General features: G+C 48.6%; 1 long non-coding RNA gene across 1 annotated transcript in view; it reads right to left on the minus strand.

Annotated features, from left to right (window-relative positions):
• LOC112544967 (uncharacterized) overlaps nucleotides 1–17,231 on the minus strand; it is a 71,112-nt gene that overhangs the window by 22,574 nt on the left and 31,307 nt on the right. The window contains exons 2-3 of the long non-coding RNA XR_012905530.1: nucleotides 16,980–17,127; nucleotides 15,634–16,308 (exon numbers count right to left, since the gene is read on the minus strand). This is a non-coding gene — a long non-coding RNA (uncharacterized LOC112544967). The remainder of the gene's footprint in view (nucleotides 1–15,633; nucleotides 16,309–16,979; nucleotides 17,128–17,231) is intronic.

Below are 17,231 nucleotides of genomic sequence, written 5' to 3' on the forward strand. Positions count from 1 at the left end.
AAAGCCCTTCTCCCCTGCTCTGCTGGGCTCAGTCGTCAACACTTTTCTTCAATCGGGTCACCAGAAAAAACGTCTGAAAACCACTACTACCCTAGTAACCATTCCACCAGTCTCGCTGCTGGAGGCATGCAAGGTTCTCGGGTGCCTACCTGGTTTGCGGTTACCAGAATAGATTCACGGAACCCTCTGCAGCTGGGCATAATCTCTAGGGAGGGGGCTGGTTTCCGCCATTGTTGGGCCTCCCTCCTGGTCTTGCACCGAGGGGAAATTGATCAAGCCAGAGGATCTGGACTATGACAGGGAAGGCAGCTTTTTAGGGTGAGTTAATCAAATCTATTGTAGTTCCACCCTGCAGATGCAGACCCATTGTGGCTTTCACTGACTAAACCCCAGGCCTCTAACTAGACAAAGCTTGCAGATCAAAATCTGGGGAAGAAAACAACCTGGAGCTTCAGTCTTTAAAAACGCAATCAATCTGCTGAAATGTTTGTTCCTAGACAGCTTGCGCAGGTACGTGATTTATGCCTGAGTCACACTTACAGTATCTCCCTCACACCCACAGTTATCTCTGCAAAGGGGATTTCTTGAGAAATCACTGAAGGACGTGGCAGTGAATGAGACCGTAGGGCACGGTTCCTCCCTCCCCTGCACCCCCGTTCTTCATCCGAGCGGTACAAAAGGAAAATTGTGACCTCAAACGGCCTGTTGCATCGTCATACAAAAGCGCCGTTCTTTTCCATTCCTGCTTAACTGTACAGGTGTCCGGCCTGGGGAGATTTTGATATCAATTACCAGGCTATCGATTTCATATGCGTGCGTGGCCATGAAATCAGATTGACATAAAGCCACTAGTGAAAGTGACTTAACATGGCATTTTTCTGCAGACACAACAGAACAGCAGCAAGATCTCTTTCTTTTGTCTTCTGGTTACTCTTCATAACACAAATGTTATGCAGTGTTAGCCTGTCTCCCTATCACAAATGTTGTGTCTAGCGTTCTGTTATACATTCAGTTTTGAACGTCCCCCGTTGACTTCCCCAAAATTCTTCCCAATTCATGCACAATACAGAGCTGATTGAAAGTCAGAAGTTCTGTCCTCCGGGAAATTCTGGTACAGGTTGGACCTCTCTAGTCTGACACCCTCAGGACCTGACTGGTGTAGAACCAGAGAATTTGCCGAACCACAGGAAGTCAATATTGTCTAGCAGTATTACCAATACTTCCACTTCTTGCTGGGCTCTTAAAAGATACGTAGGGGCAAATTAGAACTGATACGTAGGGGTAAATTAGAACTAAATAACATCACGGAGCACCAAGAGCCCAAACTGGTGGCTGTAAAGAAACTTTAAGGGACTGCGGGAAACTTGGCCACACCCATGCTAATTGGACATCTGACTAATTAAAATCATGCCAGACAACGGAGGTTGCTGGACCAGAGAGAGCAGGACGCACGAGGTTCAACCTACATTCCAGCTTTTGAAGTAAAAATCTCCACATTTTAATGGAAAGTTCGGAAAAATGTCAATTCCAAAATCTTAACACATTTGGGAAATGTAGCCTGCTAAGGAGACCGGCTCCTAAGGGAGGATCGGAGCAGGAAGCACGGATACTCCATCCTCTGGCAGATGCATTTTAATGTCAGACTGACTTGAAACAAAATATGCCAGGTCAGTGGAACAAACTGAAGTGTTCTGCTTTGGTTTCAGGTCTTCTGATGGGAAAATTGAACAGTCTGGGCAAAATTGAAATCTTCACATAGAAAATGCAGTTTCCACCCACTTCAGAATTCCCTAATGAAAAAAAAATCACCCGATAGAAAAGTCTCACGTCGATGCGCCCCTGCCAAAGAGGCAATCACAGAATAGATGGATGAGCCCCAGCATTTGTGGGATGGGTTTGCTTGAAAACCCAGAGGCATTTGCTGTATAAATAAGTTAGCACAGTTTTCAGTTATCAAAATGTCATGTCACACAAATGGCTTGGCCTGGAGACATGTGGCTTGTGGTTTTCCCTGGGTCTCAGCAAAGCTGGCTGTGATTGTGTGGTGAATTACATAACTATATAATTGCTTTCTGATAGCTGAAAAGTCACCATGCAATCCGGTTTTGCGATAGTTGCCCCCGCTGGGGCTAGAGGTAGCGGTCTTTCTAAAATCTCCATCTCCTGGAGTCATGCCATTATGTGAGTCTGTCAGCTGGCACTGAAATAAAAAGTACGTTTCTAGCCTTTGTGGTTGCAGAGGAAAGTTTCCAAATGGGTACTCTCAATATTCCAAACCAGAAGACAAATAAAAAGAACCCAGCATTTATTATTCAAAAAAGCCCTCGCAATTTTTAAAGCCAATCTCCTGATTTTTGAGGTTCTCACTGATGCTTTTTGAACATTTGTGGCTGGCCATACTGGTGTGTAGTCCGGTGTGAGTGCTAAACTCATTGAACGAGAAGGGGATGAGGAAGTTCACAACAACCACCACATATGAGTGTGTTTTTCCGGCTGTCCTTTTAGCTTGGTCTGCCTCTGCAGTTGAGATCTTCTTGTTAATTCTTTCCATCTACTCCAGACCCTTAGCTCTGTTTTTCCTCTTTTCTTTCTCTCTTCCTCGCGGATTTTTGTGCCAATCTCACACAACATACACCTCACAATCTCCTTCATGCTGCCTCAGTTCCCAAAGTCCACACACACAGCTGTCTGTTTCCAGCTTCCCATACGCTTGGATGTTAATATTCCCTCACATGTCTGTTTCAAGTTTCCCTTTGTATATTTCACATTGCAGAGTTACAGGTCACACACATTGGGGGTATCAAAAGAAATAGACCCAGACTGGGATTTTATGGCATGGCGTGCTGACAAAAATTTCTTCAGTTCCCCCCTCCCCATCCAACAATTGGGTGGGGGACTGGAGGGAAGCAGCATTTGTAACTGTTTCTTTTGTGAAATAAGATAATAGGGAACAGATTTAAAACAAACAAAGAGAAATACTACTTCAGGCAGCACACAGTCGACCTGTGGAACTCCTTGCCAGAGGATGTTGCGAAGGCCAGGACCTTAATAGGTTTCGGAAATTTCATGGAGGATAGATCCATTAATGGCTATTAGCCAGGATGGGTAGGAATGGTGTCCCTAGTCTGTTTGTCAGAAACTGGGAATGGGTGTTGGGAGGGATCACATGATGATTCCCTGTTCGGTTCCCTCCCTCTGGGGCACCAGGCATTGGCCACTGTCGGCAGACAGGACGCTGGGCTAGATGGGCCTTTGGTCTCACCCAGTCTGGCTGTTCTAATGTTCGTATGAATGGAATAATCAACTTTCACAGCATTCGGACCCAGAGTTCCAGTGAAAGAGTTGTTGCAGAAGGAAGGTAGTACTTAGCTATGAAACCTGCTTTTCCCAGCTGTTACCTAAGTGCCACCATGTGCCAGGGTGCTGCTGTTGGCACAGAAATGTTACCCTTTAAGGCAGTTTTTTCTCAGACTTTTTTATACCCGGGACTGGCTCAACTACGCTGTGTGAATGATCTTAGGTCCATGGACTGATCGTTGAGAAATACTGATCTAATGTACACTCTGGTCCAAAGTACCCTAATTTGAAAAGCAAAGACTAATTAGATGTCAAATATTCAAGAGAACATGTGACCCGTGGCAGCTCTGGGCCATCCAGACTTTAGTTTTCTGTTCTCAAATTAATGAGTTGCAGGCGAGAGAAAACAAATGTTACAAGCTCCTTCTCCAGTTATTCCATATTCTTTGCAGCAGCTCCGAAGATGTGGCAACTTGCAGCTAAGGCCCAGAATAAGGCATATGTAAGTCAACGGTTTCTTCCTGGTCTTGCTACACATTTTTGAGAAACAGGTATTATCTCATTATGAGTTTGACCTGCTTAACATAGGCCACAAAATGTCACCCTAGCAAAGACTTTAAGTGATAGACAATCTACCACAACCCTTGTTAAATTGGTTCTCTCGTTAACTGCGCTCGCTGGGTAAAACTTTGGCACAATCTGTGGACTTCCGTTGTGTCCCTAGAGCTTTGAAGAATCGTGTTTCCCCAGGTTTGGCACTTTTCAAAAGCAGTTGAACTCTTATTCCCTGTTTTCTTTCCCTGACGGCTCATGTTTGGGATGTGAACGCCCCTCCAAAGCGTTGGAACCACAGATGGCTGCATTGCGCTGGTTCTGAGACCCAGACACTGGACGGACTCAAAAAGAGAAATTGACAACAGCCCTAGGCTATGTCTAGACTGCAAGCCTCTTTCGAAAGAGGCTCTTTCGAAAGATACTTTCGAAAGAGCCTCTTTCGAAAGAGAGCGTCTAGACTGCACGCGGAATTTCGAAAAAGCAAGCCGCTTTTTCGAAAGAAAGCACCCAGTGAGTCTGGATGCTCTTTCTAAAAAGCCTGTTTGCTTTCAAGAACGCCTTCTTTCGAAAGAGCACTTTCGAAAGAAGGCGTTCTTCCTCGTGGAATTAGGTTTACCGCCGTCGAAAGAAAAGCCACGTTCTTTCGATTTAATTTCGAAAGAACGCGGCTGCAGTCTAGACGCAGGGGAAGTTTTTTCGAAAAAACCCCTGAGTCTGGAAACAGCCCTAGAGAAGGGCGAGCGACACGCAAAGAGAAACAAGCAATATGAAGTGGGCGAGAGGTAATTCACCGTTGCCTTTATTTCACCTTCACAGCCGCAGGTTCTATTAGAACTCGGGGAAGAAGAGCGAGAGTATGTGAGGCCAAATATACATCTGATGTCAATCACGGATATCAATGCCCTTGAGAACTGCCAGGTCTTGGGGAAGCTGCCCCCTTTGCCCACCCGATTGGCAGGCCTTGGTCTGGGAGGGAGCAATGTTGAGCATCCCCCCGGGAACTGGGGAAATCAGCCCCTCTGATGTTTGCATGATGTAAATTTGAATCAATGCACATTTTGGAAGCATGGGCAGCTAGCGTCCCATGGCTTGGACTCGGCTTGTCCCCTGAGGCCTGGAGCAAACTAGCCGCACTCCGTAAGTGCTTGCAGGCCTGCCGCATTGCTTCCCCTTCCCTTCCAGCCTGACCGTGACAATAATCCAACACTGAACAGCATCACCGCCTAGTCCTGCCTAGGCTTTTAGAGCCCGAATTCACAGGGCCGGCCATAAATCAGGTCCGCACTGGGAGACAGCAATAAATCAGGCCAGAGGCAGCTTTAGAAAGAGCCGGCGCCCCAGACGAAGAGGAGGCCTGGGCTTTTTAAGTGCACGGAGGAGGTTGAAAAAGAACAGATGCCAAACTTGCCACAGCCTGGCCAGGGTAAGCAGGCAGGCCTGGTGGATTCCCAGGGAGAAATCGGCTTTTACACCTTAGCAGGGAGTGTGTCAGGCCCAGGCGGATGGACGCATAAGAAATGCCCCTTCCTTTAGGCTACGTCTATACTGCGAGCTTTCTCGGCAAAAGATATGCTAATGAGGGATGTTGGTGCCCTACGTGGCCCAGCACTTAGACCACTCCCCGGGGAGGGAGCTGTTCTGTGGGCGAGCCTGCCCCACTGTGGGGGTAGAAGGACGCTTCTTCTCAGCCGGAGGATGACTCTAAAAGAGGCTCTCCCTTGCAGGGTGGGGGCTTTTGACATAAAAATGAGGTGATACATGTAGGGAAAACTGGCTTTATAATGCCACATCCAGTTAATGGCTTTGTTGAGTCCCAGGGAGCCAGTGTCAAATTTGCAGCTGCATACCAATCCACCTCTCTCTCTGTAGCTGGCTGGTGAATTTCCTTGGGAGCAGAGGGGCTACTTGTAAATCCAGGAGTGCGCGCCCAGGCAGGTTAAACCGTCCCCTGCGGGTTTGTGTGTGTTCCCATTCCTGATGTCTGTTTGTGTCCATCCTGCCTTTGGCGCAGAGACTGTGCGGTGTGGCCCCTACCCAGGGCCGAGGGGCCCGGCTGGCACTGGCTGGCGTCTCTCCCACGAGAGGCTGTGCAGGTGGAGGATGTGGTTAGGGCCTGCGATGGTGTCGCTCGTGTAGGTGTGTGGTCTTGATAGAAAGGCCATGGGGTCACTCAGGGGTCTGTTGCCTTATCGCTTGGTGCCAGAAGCTCCGAGGTTCCTGTAATATTCACTCAGGAGACCCACTAGGACACGGGAGCTTAGCTGCAGGGCCATTGTCGGAGAGTCTCTCAGTGTCCTTGGTGGGGCGTAATGCCCATCAGGGATGGAGAGGGGTGGATAGCATGTCTGGCTGGAGCTCCGTGCACTCCAGCAGTCCCCAGACGATTCTTCGAGGGCCACGCCCACAGTTGCACGTTAGAGCAGCCCCTGGGCCTGACTGCTCCTCCCTTCCACGGCACCCTCTGCCACAGCAGAAGGTCTGACCCACAGTCCCAATGCATGGGAAGCCCGTGGACGGGCCGATCGCTCCAGTCGCATTGGAAACACAAATTGGGGCCAGCATTGGAACGCCGCTGGGGCCTGATCTTTCTAACCCCGGAGCACTGCCAGGAAAGCCACGTGCCTGCGCCACGCACCAGCCACGGCCTTAAATCCGTGGAACAGTCTGGAGCATGGGGTTGGGCAGGGAGAACGGACCGAGCCTTCCTGCCCCACGCCGAGCAGGGCCCCGTCGCTGACGTCACGCTCAGATTTCTCCCCGAGACAAGGCCGCGCATGGAGCGTGTCACGAATTAAATGCAGGCCGGGGCCGAGTTGCATGCTGAAAGACGGATTGGGCCTCCCGGCCGAATGACCGAGTCTTGAGGAGAAGCAAGGTGACAGCACCGACTACAGAGGTGCAATAGGGATCCTTCGGAGTCGAGGAAACCGCTGGGATTTCGGGGGGGCTTCCGTTCCCCGCTGTGCAATGGCAGCCCTGGTGTTTAAGGAGCAGGGGAGAGGCTGAATTTCTCAGCGCTTTCCAGCAGGAGGAGCTGTGGCATTTCAATCACCGCCTAACGAAGCGTGGAAATAAATTGCTGCCAAGAGGATACAAGGGGGGGGACCTGACATGGGGAAAATACCTCTGGATTATTAACATGATAGCAAGGTAGGATTCCCCCTGCCATGCCAGAATTTATTCGGCACTGTTATTAGAGCTGGCAGGGCTGAAAGGTTTATAGGTGAGCTGATCAAATCCCCCGGCGCCCCTCTCTGCCCCCCCTCCGGCTCCATCCTTCCTTCTCTCAGGTTCTTTAGTGGAAGGTGCAATCCGTTTTTCCCTGCGTGAAATGTCACGTTTCCCAGTAAGCAGAGGAACGGTGAGCAGCAGGCATGGGCTGCCAGCAAGAACTGAAAGCCAGTTGTAGTCCCCCCGAAACAGACAAGAACCCGGAGAGCCACTGTAAAGGTGGCACCCTGCAGCTCCCAGCGGATTCTCTCTGCCGCATCCAGATCACCCAGGCGCAGTTTTAGAAGGGCCAGAGTCAACGTTTCTACCTCCCAGCTCTTCACGGCCCTCCTGGGATCTGAACAGCAAGCGATTTTCTTTCTGCTTCACACATAAACATGGGTAATAAAACCCACTGGAACGCTCACCGACTAATAGCGCACAAAGCAGCCTGGAATCCAGCTGTCTCGCCCACTGCTGTGTGTGAACTGGAGTAACGTTATGCTTTCATCCGTACTGTACTGCGAGGAGAGATCCGTCCGCAGGAAAATCCAGGAGGCTCCACTGTGTTCTAACCACTAGACAGCCTTGCCCATGTGAAAACAGTGCAAATTTGCCAGAACTGGAAGCACCGCTCAGCCTTAATATGGATCAGAAGACGGGAGACTGTCTGGTATGGCAATACATGCTGGATCAATCACACAAATAAGATGCAGACTCACATTTTGCTAGCATAGCTGCAACGTCACCCAGCAAGAAGATTGCACATGCTGGGAATCATAGACAGGTCTAATAATATGCACTAAAAGCCATGGGACCTTTTCCTCCATCCTCCTTCCCATCTGCTTGTCTCACATTTGGATGGCAGAGTGAAACAGACTCGCCTCTCTGAGTGCTGCTGAGGTCTGGGAAATGCATTAAGGAACGGAATAATTCTTCATCCTGCCTTACGAACGTCAGGTTCAATTCGGCATTCCTTGTTTAATCAAACTCCCCATTGACTTCAGAACGTGACCTGCCAACCATTGATTTCTCAGCCTGCTGGCCAATCTTTTCCCTTCCTGACTAATATAATTCGCTGTTCCATTCGGAGGAAAAATGTAAACAACAGATAAGTCTGGATGTTCCAGAGATAATAGATCAAACATTAATTTAGCCCCGTGGCTCACATTCAGAAAAAGAGGGGGAGGCCGGTTTCTGTAAATACACAGTCTCAGATATAGAACATGAATGTACTGAGGAAGCATTTGCCCAGTGGAGATGGGATTTTCAAAAGGGATGGGACGTGTTTTGATTATGCAGGGAGCCTATATCTCTCATTAAGGGCCTACTCCCTTAACCTGCTGCAAGCGGTTTTGAAGACAGGGCAGTTGTCCTGGTGTAAAACCAGGTCAACGGAATGAGAGCCCAACTCGTTCTGGCCTTGGTTTGGATGTTCCCCGTAGTCTGTTCTGGGGATGGCTGGCGCACAGACACTGCGATGCTAGGAAGGATCCCGACTCGGTGCGGCTCCCCGTCTGCTATCCGGAGCGCACATGTTGGGTTAAGCCCGGGGTTTTCCAAATGACGGGGTGCCACCCAGCACTGGGGGGTGGAATGTTGGGCCCTGTGGCTCATTGCTAAAGGGGGATCAGGGGAGCAGTGGGAGAGCTACGGCAGCTCCCTGCCTGTCCTTGCACCACAGACTGTGTGCACCCCAGAAGTGGCCGCAGCAGGCCCGGCTCCTAGGAGGCAGAGGGGAGACTACACAGGGCTCCGTGCACTGCCTCTTCCCCCAGCACTAGCACCACACTCCCATGGGCTAGGAACTTGCTGCCGGCTGCTTCTGGGGGCAGCCTGGTTTGCGGGGCCAGGAGAGGCAGGAAGCTGCCTTAGCACCCCCACTGCACTGGGAACCACTCCAGGTAAGCCTCTCCTGCCCCAGTGCGCCTCTCCCCAAAGTCGGAGTCCCTTCCTAGACCCCAAAGCTTATCTGCACCCCACTCCAGAGCCCACACGCCAGTCAAATTACATTGAGTTGAATTTTCTTCAACTGGGTCCTGAGAATAAAAAGTTTGAAAACCACTGGAGTAAGCAACTGAAGGGAATCTCTGGCCCACACGAGCCTGGCCTGCAAAAAGACACTGGTCGCAGTCACATCCTCTGTGTTTGGCTCCGATTCATTGATGAGTCCTCTTCTTGCCAACTGCAGGGTCAGGATCAAAGCATTATCATGATGATTATTTATTCATTAGGTGCTCAAAAAGGAGTGAGGAGGGGCCCTAAGAGATATAGGGTGGCTATGTCTAGACTGGCCAGTTTTTCCGGAAAATCAGCCCCTTCTCCGGAAAAACTTGCCAGCTGTCTACACTGGCCGCTTGAATTTCCGCAAAAGCACTGACTTCCTACTGTAAGAAATCAGTGCTTCTTGCATTGCTGCTCCCGTTCGGGCAAAAGTCCCTTTTGCGCAAAACTTTTGCGCAAAAGGGCCAGCCAGTGTAGACAGCTCAGATTTGTTTTCCACAAAAAAGCCCTGATCGCGAAAATGGCGATCGGGGCTTTTTTGCGGAAAAGCTTCCGTGCCAATCTAGACGCTCTGTTCCGAAAATGCTTTTAACGGAAAACTTTTCTGTTAAATGCATTTCCGGAAAATCATGCCAGTCTAGACACAGCCGGTATGTATTAACAAGAGGGAAGGTGATCGAGGTCTATAAAATCATGACAGGTGTGGAGAAAGTGACTAAGGAAAAGTTATTTACTTGTCCCCATAACGTAAGAATTAGGGGTCACCAAATGAAATTAATAGGTAGCAGGTTTAAAAGAAACAAGTTTTTCTTCACACAGCGCTCAGTCAACCTGTGGAACTCCTTGCCTGAGGATGTAGGGAAGACCAGGACTCCAATGGCAATGATCCAGTCTGGCATTTCATCTTTGTCACATCCAAGCAGACGAATGGTCCATCCAGTTCAGAATCTCACCTCATAGTATATAGGAACCACTTGCATCCAGAGGATGTTGTGAAGACAAGGACTTTAATGGTTCAAAAAAGAACTAGATCAATCCATGGGGGTTAGGTCCATCAATGGCTGTTAGCCAGGATGGGTAGGAATGGTGTTCCTAGCCTCTGTTTGTCAGAGGGCGGAGATGGATGGCAGGGGAGGGATCACAGGATGATTCCCTGTTCTGTTCACTCCCTCTAGGGCACCTGGCATTGGCCACTGTCAGCCGACAGGACACTGAGCTGGATGGATCTTTGGTCTGACCCAGCCCGTCCGTTCTGATGTTCTGATGATTCTGCTAGCATCTGGCCTTGTCTCTTGGTAGCATCTGAAAGGCCAGTCAGGGATCAGGGCCCCACTGTACTAGACGCCGTACAGCACAGAAAGGCCATCTCTGCCCCCACCAGCTTCCAATATCCAGGGGTCCGTCTACACTACAGAGAAGTTCGAAGCTGCTGCTGTCGATCTTCCAGGGTTCGAGTTAGCGGGTCTAATGAAGACACGCCAATTCGAACTGAGACGGACACTCCGGTGAACTCCCGTCGACTTCCTGCACTGTGGACAGCGTCAGAAGTCGAGTTAAGTCCTTGGACGTTGTGATGCAGTGGGGATACGGTCCACCCGTGGGTCGCTATGCTTGGGATGTGGGCTGTGGATGACCCCTACTGGCCTCTGTCTGTAAGCACTGCCCAGCGGGGGGCCGCCCTGAGGGCCCCCATGTCCAGTAGACCATGGCCCAACCGGTTCTCACCTAAGAGGGGAGGAGGTTGAACAAAGGAAGGGTGTGGTTTGGGGGAAGAGTCATTCTTGGCTGGGAAAACATGAAGAGAAGAGACTAGGCTGAGTACTGGGGTCTTGGGGGCCTGTGGACCCTACCCCAAGGGGTCTGAGGCTACCTGGCCCCTCACTTCGATGCCCACATAGAACCTAGGCTGTGCTGCATCTTGCAGAAGTAATAAACCCTCTCGATTCCACTGGCTAGCGGAGTCTCATCTTGCTGTAGACAGGGCGCAGGATCGGGGGGGAAGCCGACGTGCTGCCACAGACGTCAGCTACGCAATTAACGTAGCTGAAGTGGCGTGTCTTAATTTGACCGTATCCCATCATGCAGACATACCCCAAGCGGCCTAAGGCAGAGAAGTGCTGAGCTCCGTCATCTCCCTCTGAGTTAACAGGTTGTCAGGTCCGCAGGGACCAATGCATTCACCTCGTCTGACCTCCCGTGTCACACAAGCCTGACACCCATCCCGCAAGAATTCCTTTTGCATTCCAGCGTCTCTCTCAAACTTGCCAACCTTGTTTTAAAAATGGTCAGCGATGCCAAAGCCACTACAACCCTCAGTAAATTGCCCCCGTGTTTAACCACCCGCTGCCAAAATGGGAAAAAAGAGAGAAAGCTTCTTTCTAATTCCTGTCGATTCCTGGTTAGCAAATGCCCGACGTGTGTCCCTTCTCTGTTTTAGAATACCTCCTGTCCCATTTATCTGTGGACTAGGGATGTTAAATGTAGATTAATTAACTAATTGAATAGTTGATGGGATTATTCGATTGGGGTGCCTCTGCCTTTGATCTGTAACAAGAGCTCTTTTCTGAACGCTATTGATCTCTTGGCTCAATGAGATCTAGTGGAAAGGAGTTCCACAGGAGAACAATGTGTTCTGTAAAGCAAATATTCCCTTACATAATACGACAGAGCCAAGCTCTGAAACCAGATCTCCTGGGTCTCCATCCAGTGATTCCACACAAGACCTTCCTTCTTTGCATTCAGTTTGCTTCATAAGCCCCTGTTAGACAGACATAAAAATTACAGACAGTTGTGACAAATGCTAGAGCTGTGAGCAGCATTTGGCTCTTTATCTGCATTCCTCAGAGAATTACCTGGCAGGTCAGTTATGAAGCAAGGCTAATTTTAAATAACGGGACAGTGATTTAATATGCCAGAAAATCCTGCGGTTTAAGCAAAAAACATCAGTCAATTTTCCTAGAGTTTTCTGCAAATATCTTCCAGGCACTGGCTTACCATGTTGGCTCGTATCCTGGTGGCACGCTCAGGGGCCGGGAGCAGCAGCGCTTATTAGGGGAAGCTACGAATTGGATGACAAATGCCCTCTTGCCCCAAGGTTTTGGGATTTGCTCAAAGTTCCTCAGGCCACGGAGTCATGAGGAGGGGAGGCGGCAATGGCCTATCAGCTTTTAAGCAGTGGCTCGGTACTAAATCCATAGGGCCTCTGCCGGAGTGGTTTGGAGCGCAGGTTCGGCTGTGAGGTGACAACGTTGCTTGCATTTGAACCAGCCACCCGTCCGTACAGGTGGAGGGGCCAAAAGGCCACATGGTGTGGCAACCTAGCTCCTGGGGAGACTGCTGAGAACGCCACACCTGGCTGCTGCAGAGGCTCATGGGTAAGAGAGAGAGGAGACTCCCGGCTGAGGGAAACCTGGAGGCCCTTAAAGGCGGAGTGGGTGGGGACACGGAATGAGCAGGGAATGGAGTCAGGACAGGAACTGGGCTTTGTTCCCCTCAAGAACTAGCTGAGTTGGCTGGGAAGAAGGACCTGAAGCAGAGCTCTGTGTGTGGCTCAAAAGCGTGCCTCTCTTGCCAACAGAAAATCGTCTAATAAAGCAGCGGTGCGCAACCCGTGGGGGTCACGGCTGTCTTCCTGTGGGGTCTCAGCACCGTGCCGGCCGCCATTTTGTTTTCCTGGCTCGGCACCTGACATACCCACGGCAGGGGTAGAGAGAGCGCAGGGGACTGGCGCTTTAAATTAAAGGGGCAGGGGTGGGGGTTTTTTGATCAACAAAAAATGTGTCCAGCCCTGGAGGTCGCAAATTAAAAAAGGTTGAACATTACTGCAATAAAGGATGTGATCTCCTCTTCCCCGCCTGGATAAGCTGGCACCAATATGGCCACATCACCACAAATAATTTTCTCTGTCCTCGAGGAATTCTTCTTTACCGGACTCCACCCAAGGGATGCCCGATCTCTCCTGTGCAGTGTTGGGCAGGGGTGGGCAATCGTTTTCTCGGGGGGCCACTTAATGAATTTTGGTATGTGGTCATGGGCTGGCTCCACCCCCAGAAGGGGTGGGGCTTGGGGCAGAAGGGGGTGAGCTGTGGACTTACCCCCCCCCCCCCAGAATTGTTTGGGTCTGGAGGCTTTGAATTAAAAACAGAGCAAAGGGCCAGCGGGCTATATCTAGAAACCATCCCATTGCCCTTGTCCAACCCTGGTGTGGGGTCTATCTCCAGTCCAACCCCACCACACTATCAGGATATATAAACTATGTACAGTGCTGAAGGACGTTTATACAGGACTGCTGGCCTCAAGCTTCCAGCCTGGCTAGTGTCTTATTCCAGATCTGAATTTGGAATGTGCACCTGAAGCTTTTCTATGAGGTAAAACTCTAGAGAGGTCAATAGGGCTGTGTCTACATTGGCACCCCTTTCCGGAAAAGGGATGCTAATGAGACCAGTCGGAATTGCAAATGCCACGGGGGATTTAAATATCCCCCGCGGCATTTGCATGAACATGGCTGCCGCTTTTTTCCGGCTCGGGGTTTTGCTGGAGAAAAGCGCCAGTCTAGACGGGATCTTTCGGAAAATAAGCCCTTTTCCGGAAGATCCCTTATTCCTACTTGAAATCCCTTATTCCTACTTTCAAGTGGAATTCAAGGGATTTCAAGTAGGAATAAGGGATCTTCCAGAAAAGGGCTTATTTTCCGCAAGATCCCGTCTAGACTGGTGCTTTTCTCCAGCAAAACCCCGAGCCGGAAAAAAGCGGCAGCCATGTTCATGCAAATGCCGCGGGGGATATTTAAATCCCCCGCGGCATTTGCAATTCCGACTGGTCTCATTAGCATCCCTTTTCCGGAAAGGGGTGCCAATGTAGACACAGCTTAGGAGTTTTGAGCACAAAAGCTCCAAGAAATTGGATATGCGTATAAACTTCCTTACGAACAGTTATCGATCCAAAGGATCATAACGAAGCAATCAAGGAATAAAAAGCGGATCTTTCCTTTTAGCAAAGAGGAGAGGCAGAAGAAGTGAAGCATTCGACATTCAAATGAAAGGAAGCTATCTACTCGCATTTTATATGGAGCTAATTATAAGGTGCTGTCAATTTCCCTAACATTTCAGAGCTGCTATAATAGAAGTTGTCACAAAATGAATTTTTTTCTCCAAAAATTTTGACTTTTTATCAAAAAATGAGAAATGTGAAAGGCTAACATTTTTTGGTCTTCAAAAACTTAAAAAAAAATTGAAAACAGATAAAACTCAAAAATATTCTTTAACCCAAAACTGGTGAAAGCATAACAATTTAGGGTCATCACCCAAAATTTTCCGATTGTGAGTTATTGTTTTTTTAAACAAAAAAATTAAAAAAAATGAGGAAAGCAGGCTGTGTCCAAGAACATTTTCATTTAGTCAGAACCTTAATGTTACAATAACAAAAAAGTTTTACCACAAAAATTTCTACCAGTCTTAATATCAATATTGTGCTGTATTTATTTACAAATCCGTATATGTAGGAATGGCAGAGAGAGAGGGGAGAAGGAAAGAGAGAGAGAAGAAAAGGAGAGAGAGGGAGAGAGAGAGAAGAGAAGAAGAGAGAAAGTACTTTACTGGACTGTAGTTACTATTAACTAGAGATGGGCCAGACCCAGAAAACCAGATTCAAACCCCCCACACTCTGAGATACAGATTTGAAATATCATGGATGTACAGCTGAATTGTTGCCTGTTTCTGCTACAAATCCCATAAAAACTGAGTTGACAAAGTGACTAGAACCTCATATATAGTCTCCAGATGCATTTCGGAGACCTCAGTATCTCAGACCTGCCCGCTTGGAGAAATAAGGCTTTAATCGCTGATTAACGCACAACAATGTCTTTCTTTCCAGCCCCGTTACCGTTGGCCACCAGAAGCACATCTCTCATTCTAAAGCAGAGTGCTGCTGTCACATGTCTGTCTGAGCGAGATAATAATGGTTTGGCCCGTCTCTCGGTGTGATTGTTTTGATTACTGGAAGGAACTCTTCCCTGTGGTAGGCAGATGGTACAAGGCCTTCGAGTATGGCCTGGATGCCATTTCATGCACATGTGTAGGCCTTGCCTTTGAAGGCACAAAGGACAGCACTCCCTCTAAAGACAGTCAGTGATCGATTGCAGCAAATCTGTGCCAGTTTAGACAGACCATCCATCTGATACACACTGAGGCCAATCAGGCAACAGAAGCAGCTCACAGCCTCTCACAACTCTCCAAACAGCTACTAGCCAGTTTATAGAATCACAGAATCATAGAGCACTAGAACGGGAAGGGACCTCGAGAGGTCATCGAGTCCAGTCCCCTGCCCTCATGGCAGGACCAACCATGAGGAGCTTCCACAACCCCCCTAGGCAATTTATTCCAGTGTTTGACCACCCTGATAGTTAGGAAGTTTTTCCTGATGTCCAACCTAAACCTCCCTTGCTGCCGTTTAAGCCCATTGCTTCTTGTCCTATCATCAGAGGCCAAGGAGAACAATTTTTCTCCCTCCTCTTTGTAACACCCTTTTGTTACAATATTTAATTTGTTAGTTACAATATTAGTTTGTTACCATTTTTAATTGTGTTATCATTCTCTGGCTCTTCCATCTTCTTCCTACTCCTTCGAGGATAGCAAGGCAGGCATGGCCATGGAGTGAATTGCTGTCCAGAACAGCTGGAGTTTTGTGACTGTTCATGCTCCTGTTTCCCTCCGGATGGTCTTTCATTCCACAGATTCGGCTGTATCCCTCGCCAACCGCTGTAGCAGTCAGTGGAAGCAGCCGCCCTGTTATTTAGGGGCCGTGATCCATCAAAGATTAAACAGGAATGAGACAAACATCCTGTTGTCTGTAGCCACAATTGCATTTGATCCTGATGCAGAGTCCTCTGTAGGAGGCATTTGGAGTCCCAGCCTACGGCAGGTGGGTGCTGGCTGTACTCCCATAAATTATTATACTCCCTGACGGTGGCTTTATTAATATTGTTCTTCTGTTCAGTTATTTCCTGGCCTGTCCGCCAGGCCATGAGCGGACAGATACAGGAAATGTCTGTGCATTAGCATGGCCTGCAAATGGATTCCTCCTTCTACTCATTTTGCATGTTGGATCTATAATCCATTGGGGCCATATTCCAGGATGGAATCTACAGTGGCATAAATTAGAGTCCCCCTTTACACATGTTCCCAGCTCTAGTTACTCCCACTATTCCAGCGTGGGAGGAAGTCTAAGCAGTTGTATCTACAACAGCTGGAAAATAAAATCACAAAATCCATCTTAATTCACCACTTCAGTTGTTTCCATGCAAGCTTACAAGTGTCATGCTATTTTGAGTCAAGAAGGTTCTATTTTGAATGAACTCAGATCCATAACATTTCCTCCCCCGTGCCTGAAAAACAGAGAAAGTACATTCCCCCACCCCGCACACACACATTTTCCCTGTGTTCTAAAAGTGGCCGCACTGTTTTTGCTCAAACTTAAACCAAAAAAAAAAAAAAAAAAAAAAATTGGGACAGAGATGAAGCCTGGAAAATTTCAGCCCCGAAGCAAATGCTTCAGACACAGAAGTGGTTTTAAATAAGGAGCTCACGAAGAAACCCTTTTGCAGCCTTATCTAAAGACATCGCTAGCATCCCCCTCTTTTAATGCAAAACGAGATTCTTCATCCAGGCATCCTTGGCGTTTGAAAGGGAATACTTTACAGAGGCATGCTTTGCTTTCTAACGGTACCAGTGAAACTGCAGGTCTGATGCAGTCTTATGGGTCCTCCTAAAGGGGTGTTTCAAAGCACGCTACAATCCATCACGAATGGACCCTACCCCCCACACAAAAAGAGCCAGTATTATTCTCTGTTTTACAGATGAGACAATCCAGACTGAGATGATGTACTAGGTACACACTTTCCCCCTAGACCTACTTACTTCTTTCATCAATGCACGAGAGAGTCCAACAGGGTGAAGCTTACATGCACAGACAACTTCTTAGACTCTTTTGTTACTTGGTTTTCTTGCTCTGTTCCTTTCTGCCAGCCATTTGGTGTGAATTACTCCAGCTTGGACTCTCCTACACCTGAATCGGGGGTATACATAGGCGTAAGAAATCTAAAGGCATGTCTACACAGCAGGGAAAAACTCGAAATAAGCTCTGCAACTTGAGCTACGTCAATTGCATAG

The sequence above is a fragment of the Pelodiscus sinensis genome, chromosome 8, assembly GCF_049634645.1.
Source record: "Pelodiscus sinensis isolate JC-2024 chromosome 8, ASM4963464v1, whole genome shotgun sequence".
Taxonomy (NCBI): Eukaryota; Metazoa; Chordata; order Testudines; family Trionychidae; genus Pelodiscus; species Pelodiscus sinensis.